This window comes from Perognathus longimembris, chromosome 13 (genome assembly GCF_023159225.1).
Source record: "Perognathus longimembris pacificus isolate PPM17 chromosome 13, ASM2315922v1, whole genome shotgun sequence".
NCBI lineage: Eukaryota > Metazoa > Chordata > Mammalia > Rodentia > Heteromyidae > Perognathus > Perognathus longimembris.
Window position 1 is genome coordinate 40,869,488 of NC_063173.1, and position 10,510 is coordinate 40,879,997.

At 36.2% G+C, this 10,510-nt stretch overlaps 1 pseudogene; it reads right to left on the reverse strand.

The window, feature by feature from the left end:
* Positions 1 to 10,045: 10,045 nt before the first annotated feature.
* Positions 10,046 to 10,151, reverse strand: LOC125362793 (annotated as a pseudogene).
* Between the last annotated feature and the right edge of the window lie 359 nt (positions 10,152 to 10,510).

The window sequence follows — 10,510 nt, forward strand, 5'->3', positions numbered from 1 at the left end:
TTATCGTCACCCCTACTATATCAACTGTTAGCCACTCTCTTTTTTTTTTTTTTTTTTTTTTTGTTTGTTTGTTTTTTTGGCCAGTCCTAGGCTGTGAACTCAGGGCCTGAGCATTGTCCCTGGCTTCTTTTTTGCTCAAGGCTAGCACTCTACCACTTGAGCCACAGCGCCACTTCTGGCCATTTTCTGTATATGTGGTGCTGGGGAATCGAACCCAGGGCCTCACGTATACAAGGCAAGCACTCTTGCCACTAGGCCATATTCCCAGCCCCTAGCCACTCTCTTATTAAATCAGATTTGCTCTTGAAGCTGTCTCCGAGACTCCGCATACGCCTGGCTTCCTTCATGGGTAAGGAGGGAGGATAAGCGATCTCGTTTGGCCGCGTGCACCTGAGGTCTTTTCTGAGCCCCCCACTCCACTCTGGCCTTACCTGTGGGTCGGGTGACCAGGGAAGAGGGTGAGAAAGTGAGCGATTAGAATAGAGTAGAGCCTGACCCCTCGTGCCAGGGGAGGCGACCCGAGCCCGGCAACTGAGTACTTCTACAGTTGCTCCATACTACTGTTCCTCATTTCTGTGCTTGGCAAATTATATTATATAGTTTAATAAGTGATACTGTACAGCAGAAAATTATCACTGTGGAAAAAAAAATATTTAATTTTTGATTTATATTCAAAAATTGAATCTTCATTTACATACTCTGCATTTCCAAGGATATAGGATGTTGTCTTTTGATACAATGCAAGCAATTGTATATTTCAAGACACTTTAAATGTTTAAATTCTATTAATGTGTTTTAAAAAGAAAAACATTCATATTAACCTGATTGCCAGTGGTTCCTTCCTTTAGTCCTAGCTATCAGGAAGCTGAGATCTCAAATCCAAGGATCGTGGTTTGAATCCAACTAGAGCAGGAATGTCCATGAAACTCTTGCTTCTGATTAACCACCAAAAAGCTGGGAAGTGGAGTGGTGGCTCAAGTGGAAGAGTTCCAGCTTGATTGAAAAAGCTAAGTGAAAGTGCCCAGGCCCTGAGTGTAAGCCCTAGTACTGTCTCAAACAAACAAAATCACCTTCTACTCACCCACATATTTATATTACATACTGAGAAAGACAAGGAAAGAGACAAATGTTTTCTAACTCCTAATATATTCCAAATTGAAATCATATTCTTTCTTATTCATGCTTTGAAAATAAAAAACACAGTCTAAAAAAAGGAAAATAATTATGTCATTTCTTTCAGTATGAGCTTCTAAGTTTTTCTAAGAATATAATACAGGGAATACTTAAGATTTCTAGTTCAGAATATTTTTTTATTTAATCTGCCACTGTTTTATGCATAGCTGACAACTGAAACCATATAGATGAAATTGTCTGTATCTAATGCAGGATGTCCTTCTCTCATACTTAAGATGCTTAGACTGTCACTTGTCTGTCTTCAGTATATGTAAAATGCCATTTCTTGTCAATTTTGGCTTCTTTACCGAAGAGGAAATTACTATTTTCTTGTCTTAGTACTAGACATCATTTTGACATATGTTTTATTGAACTGCCTTTTACTTGTTATTCTATATTTGGAAATAAGGAATTATAAAAGAAACCCTTTTCAAGCTTGTCAGTCTTTCAAACACAATTGCTGAGTACTATCTTCTTTCCTGTTATCCTTTAGAGTTGAATCCTACTCTCAACCACCTAGATGTCACAGGATTCTCTCACTGCACGACTGGCTTCTCTAGTCTCACAGATTGATGGATTTCTCACATTGCACCTCACTTGTTTTATGTCTCCTCTTTCTACACCACTTACCTTTATCTTCTTTTATTTATCCTGTTTGTCTTCCTTAAGATAAACACAACCAGGGAATATTTTAAATATTTCTCAGTCTTTTGCCTCTATTTTTTTTTCTGTGAAGAATAGTTACAACCTCTGTGTTCTGTCAAAATTTTAGCTTTATGTGCTTCAATTTACATATTTGGAGCTCAAATTTCTTTTGTTAATTTGTGGGCAATTTTTTGGAGCCATTTGGTATGTTAGTACATAAACTTCATCTGCTCTTCAAGGTCAGGAACATGAATGTAATGTGAACCAATCTTCTAAACACATGCAGATCCAGGGAATTCCTACTACTCTGCTGGGCCTGCTACATCCCACTCCTCCCTGTTCTCTGACCACAGTACATACACTTCAATCAGTACTCAGTACACACAGAGATTGCATATCCATGCTGCCAATAGCAGTATAACATACCAAGCTCAATGTCCCATTAGAACAATTTGTAGAACTTGCTATATAGCCTTACTTTGACCTATACTTGTACAAGCTTACAAAACAAAATAAGCAAAGAGAATGGCAGGTGGAGAGAACTTCAGAGGAAATCAAGAGCAAGCTTCAGAAGGTCATCGCCTGTGGAGTCACACAGGGTTTACTTAGCTTTGATCTCTAATAATATGTATGCAATGTACCATGGGCATTCCCTAAAAACTCAGCGGCCTGGGATTTTATTGTCAGGTAGGCAACTTCTGCCTCACATAGAATAAAGTGCAAATTTCCAGGAATTCTTTAACACAGATCACATAGTAGTGTCTTGACACAGTGAGAAAATCATCATTCAGAGAAGCTTTTGTATCAGTGTTGAGACTACTCACAATTTATGCTACTAACATGTCATGGAGGAAAATGCAAAATACTTAGTTTCATTTTGACAAAAGGAAAACTTTCAGAAAAAAGAAAATATAGTGCCTGAAACTGAATGACTTGCTCTGCACCTGACTTAGTCTTCAGTAAAAATATTTTTTGCTTTCTTACTTTGTAAGTATGAGCAAGTTATTTCAACATCTTTACTCAGCTTCATACTTCATTTCCAATGAGCTGAAAACAGTAACACAATTCACACTTTATAAACTATCGTGTGAATTTGGTATCTGTTGATGCCAGTTTTTGTGCCTCATGTCTGGGAAATTTATCTTCTTCTCATCTCTTTCTCAGCTTCATTTCACTCTATTAATCTGAATATTAAGTCCATTCCTGTACTTTATAACTATATTGAAAATGAAACACATGAAAAGCAGATGAATTGTAGGAAATAGAATCAGGTAACCTTATTTGGTAAAAAAGAATAAACATTTAAATGTCTCTGCTGGATATTAAGTATTGGAATCCTGAGTACATTCAATCTCTCATAATTACAAAATTACAGATGCAATCTTTATCATTTAATATCACTTTGGAAGAATGTTACAACTCTTAATTGATTAATATCAATCAGTTGGAATTTGAATATTTCTGAGAAAATCAAAAGCCTATTACTTAGTGAAATTGTAGCTTATTGTATTTTTAATAAAAATATAGGTTAGAGATCAACAGCTGAAAAGTATTATAACATATTTTGAGGCAACCAAGTATATTATGTTATAGAAGTACTTTTCTAAATAAACCAAAATATGTATGTTACTTGAATAAGCTAGACCTGCTATACTTCTGCAACATAAACATTGATAAACAAACTAAAACAAAGCCATTTAAAATGTCCAGCAGGAATCTTCAGAGTCCACTCATTCAGATGCTTTTATCTTGCTCATTTGGATTGGATCTGGTGAAATTATAGCCTGAAATATTTGGCTGAAAGCCACTGTAGATAATCTCCAGAATCTCTCCATTCAAGTTTTTTTTTCTTTAACCTAGTTAGCAGCATGAATTCCAGAATTGTCTGTCCTGGAAATAATTAGCACTTTTCTCTTTGCTAGAGGATTCTATTTTTTATTTTTCTTCAATTGTTGACATGGTTTCTTTTCTTTAATTAGTGCACTTGAAATTGAAACTGTGATTGTATCTGTAATTCTCCTTATGAAATTTGGAGGCTTTAGAGGGTTACTGTTACTATGCCTGATAATGTAGGTACACACACACACACACACACACACACACACACACACACACACACACACCACAATGCATCTTTATATGTAGACCAGTTCTCACTTCATCATGGGTAATATATTCAAAAATCCCATTGGATTTCTGAAACCTCACATGACAAGTCCGATACTGATGATGCCATAAGAGTTTAACAATGATTCTTAATAAGGAAGAATGGATTTAACAATATAATGCAATAAAATTTATGTAAATGTAGTCCCTCTCTCTCAAGACATCTATTATACATGTCCATTTCTCACCTTCTGATAAGATATGAAATCACACATGCCTGCGTGATGCAGTGAGGGCAGTGAATGAGTTAAGTGCCATGATACAACATCAATTTACTACATAGAGGTAGACCACAAACACTGTGATACGGAGAAAACCAGTCTAATAATCAGTAGGGCTCCTGAGTGGCTAAGGAGTGGATCATAGATACAGCTGGAGATCCCACACATGCGCAATGACTCGTTGAGGCCGAATAGACAGACTAGGCCATTGCCAGATATCATTGTGTTGCTTACAAGTGGAAGAAAGTGAAATCTTGAGAATTGTTTGTGGAATTTTCCACTTAATATCTACATGTTGCAATTGAATGTAACTAGTGGAAATTACAGGAAACTGAATTTAACTGGAGAAACCATTCTCTGCAGAGCTTGTTCCTAACAGTCTGGGCTTTCCTTTCTTTGTAAGTGAGCTCTCTGCGATGGTTCCTGGAATAGTCAGGCTCTCCATGCCCCTGGGGAGTCGCTGCTTCTTCACTTTCATTCCTTTTCCGCTCCTTTCCTGTGTCCCACTCATAATACCAAGCTAAGGAAAGGGAATCATTTCCAAGACTAGTTCATATTCTAAAGATGACAACTCTCAGGATTGTGCTTACTTTCTGTCAAATGCATTTCTGAGGGAGTATTTGCTCTGGGAGAAGCCCATGTGGGAGGAATTAAAGCTTCCTGCTAACTGTCACAAGAGTGAGCTTGGAAGTAGAATTTCCAGCCTTGGCAAATCTCAGAGCTTCCATCAGGTGCCAACAGATTTTTGGTAACTTCACGAGTTACATTGTGCCCAAATAAGCCAGTCTCACCATTTCTGTCTCCCTTCAAAATGTCATTTTTTTTTCAAAGAGAAAAAATGCTGCTTATTTGAATCTCAAGGTTTGGCATCAGGTACCTTTTTTTTTTTTTTTTTTTTTTTTTTTTTTTGGCCAGTCCTGGGGCTTGGACTCAGGTCCTGAGCACTGTCCCTGGCTTCTTTTTGCTCAAGGCTAGCACTCTGCCACTTGAGCCACCGCCACTTCTGGCCGTTTTCTTTCTTTCTTTCTTTCTTTCTTTCTTTCTTTCTTTCTTTCTTTCTTTCTTTCTTTCTTTCTTTCTTTCTTTCTTTCTTTCTTTCTTTCTTTCTTTCTTTCTTTCTTTCTTTTTTTTGTCCAGTCCTAGGCCGTGAACTCAGGGCCTGAGCACTGTCCCTGGCTTCTTTTTTGCTCAAGGCTAGAACTCTGCCACTTGAGCCACAGCACCACTTCTGGCCATTTTCTGTATATGTGGTGCTAAGGAATTGAACCCAGGGTGTCATGTATACGAGGCAAGCACTCTTGCCACTAGGCCATATTCCCAGCCCCTCTGGCCGTTTTCTGTATACATGGTGCTGGGGAATTGAACCCAGGGCCTCATGTATAGGAGGCAAGCACTCTTGCCACTAGGCTATATCCCCAGCCCCTATCATGTACCTTTTTAATAAGTCATCATGGAAGAGAAACCAGATGTACATGACTGCCAAAATCACAGACATCTGAACTCAGACACAAATAAGGAATTTCTTTTTACTATCTATTTTACTTTTTAAAACTCAGAGGAGAGTTTTATTCTACCTGACTATGTTTCTGACATGTAAAATATGAATTATTCTGTTTTAAATCTACATTTTTTTCTCTTTCCCTAATTTATCTTTGGGAAATGATAGATATCCTTTTATTTAGAAAGAAACTACCTAGCATGTTAAAAAGTATACTAATTAATATTCTAGAAAATTAACTATATTAAACATTATGTGGACAGTTTTCTAATATCCAAGTTTATTTATTTGATAGCTGTATGACATTTATTATGACCTGTAGGAAATGTGAAATACAGAATTTCTTATTTGGTGTACATTTCAAACACTGTGTTTGCGGGCTGGGAATATGACCTAGTGGTAAAGTGCTCGCCTCGTATACATGAAGGCCTGGGTTTGATTCCTCAGCACCATATATATAGAAAAAAGCTGGAAGTGGCACTGTGGCTCAAGTGGTAGAGTGCTAGCCTTGAGCAAAAAGAAAAAAGAAAAAAAGAAGAAGAAGAAGCCAGGGACAGTGCTCAAGCCCCACGACTGGCAAAAAAAAAAAAAAAAAAAAAAAAATGCGTATGTTAGCGCTGTCTAGATAGACAGACCGAAAGGCAGGCAGACAGTATCTTCTGAGTTGGCCCTACATTCAGTCTTCAATCAGAGTGTAGCAGAGGAGGATTTGATAGTCAAATAGAAAGAATTCACATATTGGGGGGAAACTGATAAGAAAATGTAGCTGATAGAGAAACCTGCACAATAAGGCAGGCTGACGCCCTCCTGGACGATGGAATGGTCCAGGGATATCTTCTGCCCCACGGCCTCACAGGGCTGGGGCCTGACTCTGCTTTGGGCACAACAGTACTGATTTCATAATATTTTTTTTTTTTTTTGGCCAGTCCTGGGCCTTGGACTCAGGGCCTGAGCACTGTCCCTGGCTTCTTCCCGCTCAAGGCTAGCAGTCTGCCACTTGAGCCACAGCGCTGCTTCTGGCCGTTTTCTGTATATGTGGTGCTGGGGAATCGAACCTAGGGCCTCGTGTATCCGAGGCAGGCACTCTTGCCACTAGGCTATATCCCCAGCCCCCTGATTTCATACTTTTGAGACTCAGAACTGTGAGACAAACTTTTTCACTTGTTTCAAGCCACGGAACATGTAGTAAATTGTTATAACAATAGCCAGGAAAAAAACTCGGCTTCCAACTTGTTTTCTGAACTTCTTAGTCCTTCTATATAGTCACGTTTGATTCTTGTCTTTAAGAGATTCAACATAGATTACATCTTTTCCTTGGCTTCTCCCATGAAAGCATCAGAGAATTTATGAGGGAATTAAACCAACTGTTTTTTGCCTTTGGTAATTTTCTATCCTGTGTTTAAAAATAAGTATGCACAAAGATACTCTCATGTTTGTTTTTTTCTTTCCATAATTTCACATACTGATTTGTGGATACAGGCATATGTTTTTGCCTGAGTGAATTTGTATGTGTATATGTGTGAACTTATATGTGTTAGATGTGTTATTGTGTGAGGTGTAGCTTTATACATCATAAGCATTATTTGACATGTTTTTAATTTTTTCCATTCCTTATGAAGAAGCTGATGTAACAACCTCCTTGATATTTAGACTGAATGTATAAAATACAAAAAAAGTATTGTCACTGGCCTAGCAATGAAACAAGCATAAGTAGGAGATTCTATCTTAGTAACAAGATGATTATTATAATTATTTTAGCAAAATGAACATTATAATTATTGTATTTATAACAAAAGCCACCAATGATGCATTATTTTTGTCAGAGGCCAGGAAAAAATGTATTATATACATTATTTTCAGTTTAAGATGTGCTCACAACATTGTTCAACTTGTAGATGAACAAATTAAAATTCACATTTTTACCCATTCCTGAAAAATCACTGTAAACAATTAATATGCCTTGACTCCATTTTGAACACAAGATGTTAAGAGGTTTTGAAGGCACATACACATAAACACACACACATAGAATTCCTGAAATTTTAATCTAACAACATGGGTTTAACATTGTCCAAAGTTATTATAAGTTCACTTTCTTAAAGAAATTTTGGTGATGTTTCATTCTACATCTTCTCTTTTATTAATACATGCATTCAGATATAAGTTTTTCATTAAAAGCTTTAGTTTTGGGAATTAGATACCAAATGAAATATTTTTTAAATAATTGATATGTAGGCTCACAACATTTTAAAATTAGATGTGAAATATACATTTGGTCACTACTTATACATATTGCCTGATTGAAAACTATGTTGTTATTCTTTTCTTGTCCTTTCAATGGACCTAGAAAATGAGAAAACTGAAGTTTGAGGTAGAAACAACTGTTTACTTTGTATCAAAACGTAAGAATGGAAGCATTTCCAGCACATGCTGTTTCATACCAATCAGTAAGTAAGAATGTCTGCATGAGGAATTTTCCTTCTGTTTTGTGTATTATCAGATTTGCTGTGTATTTTCAATTTACGTGCTTGGAAAGAGGAATGAGAGATGATTTCAGTGCCCAGGTCATATTCAGCAAAATCCTATGTTCACTGTGAATAGATTAACCCAATTATCTTAACTGAGGTATCTGGACCGAATTTCATTTGGCAAAGCATAGTGAGCCACAATACCAATAATGTGAACAGAAAGCAAAATGTGTGTATGTGTGTGTGTGTGTGTATGTGTGTGTATGTTTAAGTGTATGTGCCTTCAAAACAAAACACTGAGTGCTTAAATTCCTATAGATTAAAAAATAATAAAAATGCCTTCATACAAAAGGAATGTAGATTATGTATTATCTAATATGCAAGGCAAACATCTAACAATAGTAAGTTTGTTAAAGTAGAATCTATGTTTTAGAAAGAAGTCTTTGCCAAACTATAAATTCTGTTCCTATCATATATGACCAATAAGAGCAGGTATAAATGGAGAAAAATGCCTACTGTATAGCAACAATAATTACGCTAACAAAAATGCAAATATTATTGATGAGCAGTTGGTATAGTACTAGCATTTGGTATGAATACTAGAAAACCAGAATATCCATTTGAATCCTACATCAATCATACATTATGAATGTCTCAAATGCATAGAATTATTTAATGGCCTGTCAGGTTACTCATCTGTGAAAATGAGTGTCAAATGGGCTCATAGAGTTGCTATTTTCATCAAGTTAATGTTTAGCAAATTGTTTACAATTTAGCTATCATCAGTGTAATGTTGTTTTGTCATGCTTACATGGCAAAGAGATAGGAATTCGTGAAATTTAATCAGTGATACTTGGAAATCTTCAGTGACTTTTCCTATACCTCACAGTGAGTACACAGATCCAGAGTGATGAAAATCCCAGACTGATATCAAAGTTCTTGATTTACAACTGGGCTTCACTAAGCCTGTGATACCAAGAAAGGAATACGTGCCTGCTGTAGAATGTATCCTTGGAACTATGGTGCTCATTAATATCTAAATATCTAACTAACTAACTAACTAACTAACTAACTAACTAACTATATATATATATATATATATATATATATATATATATATATTCTTTGATAATGTCCTGTGAAAAAAATGTTGGTTGGAAGAAAGAATTCATTCTTTTCTCAATGGCATGAAATATGACTTTTCATTTAGTCAAAGAATTCTAACTACCCTGCAAAACTCATTCTCTACATGCAATTTTTAGTTCTTAAAATTCCTCCTGAACTCAAGCAATAAATACACCTTCTGCAAAGGTCTCCTTTCCATCAGGTTGAAGAATTTAATATAGCCTGTGGAATTGCAGAGAAATAAGAATATAGCCTACTTCCCTGAGAATCTCAAAAGCAACTGTAATTGATGTTCAAATTGGGTAATTTTCCCCTATTCAATGTAAAGAAAAAAAATAAGGAAAATTGTTGCTACTTGGAATTATTTCTTTCTTGAGCTGAAAGCAGGGGAAAAAAAGATCTTCACTCTAATTCTTTTTATAGAGAACCCAAATTAGACTTAAAAAGGAAAGTGTTTCTTTTCACCATGTGTAGCTCCTTGATTTTGTTAAGTTGGCACTCACTCTCCTTTTTTCTATTAAGTCACTGATCAGTTGGCAAACTGGGGCTTATTACACACATATCAATTGAGAGGAGAAACTCAAAGCCATTAGCCAAGAACCTGAATATACTAGTACATCAAGGGAGTTTGTAAAACACGATGCTAAAAGGTGCAGAGAGGTTGGAAAAATAGCGCTTCAGATGGCATTGTTCTTCCTCCTTGATTATTCAAAGTAATTTTGAGGTGTCTTAATTTATCCTGAGTGTGAAAAAATACCTATTAGTTTCCAGTTTCCTTATGTGTGTTGTCAGGCCCAAGGGCCTCTTCCATCCTTGTCAAGGGGAGTGCTAACCTTCTCTCCTTTCATGCAACACTTTTCCAATTTCCAAAAATAGAAAATCATACACTAGTCATTCATATAAAAATAGGAGCAATGAACAAATAGCCTTTTCTCTAAGTACATCTCTGTGATATGAGGAATGATACTATTTAGAAATGGAAATCAAATGATGGACTACATTTTAATAAACCTTATGTCTATTAGTGGAATCCATTTTCAAAATAAGGATACATTTTTAAGTAGGTGGTAATGAGAGCAGGTCCTGGCACATGAAGGGTTTGAAAAGGGTAAAATGCTTCTAAAGGAACCCGTGATAGTAAACTGTCTTTTATCTTAGATTGAAACCACTGTTAAACACACCATCCACTTGTTTTCGTTATTCTCCAGCAAATA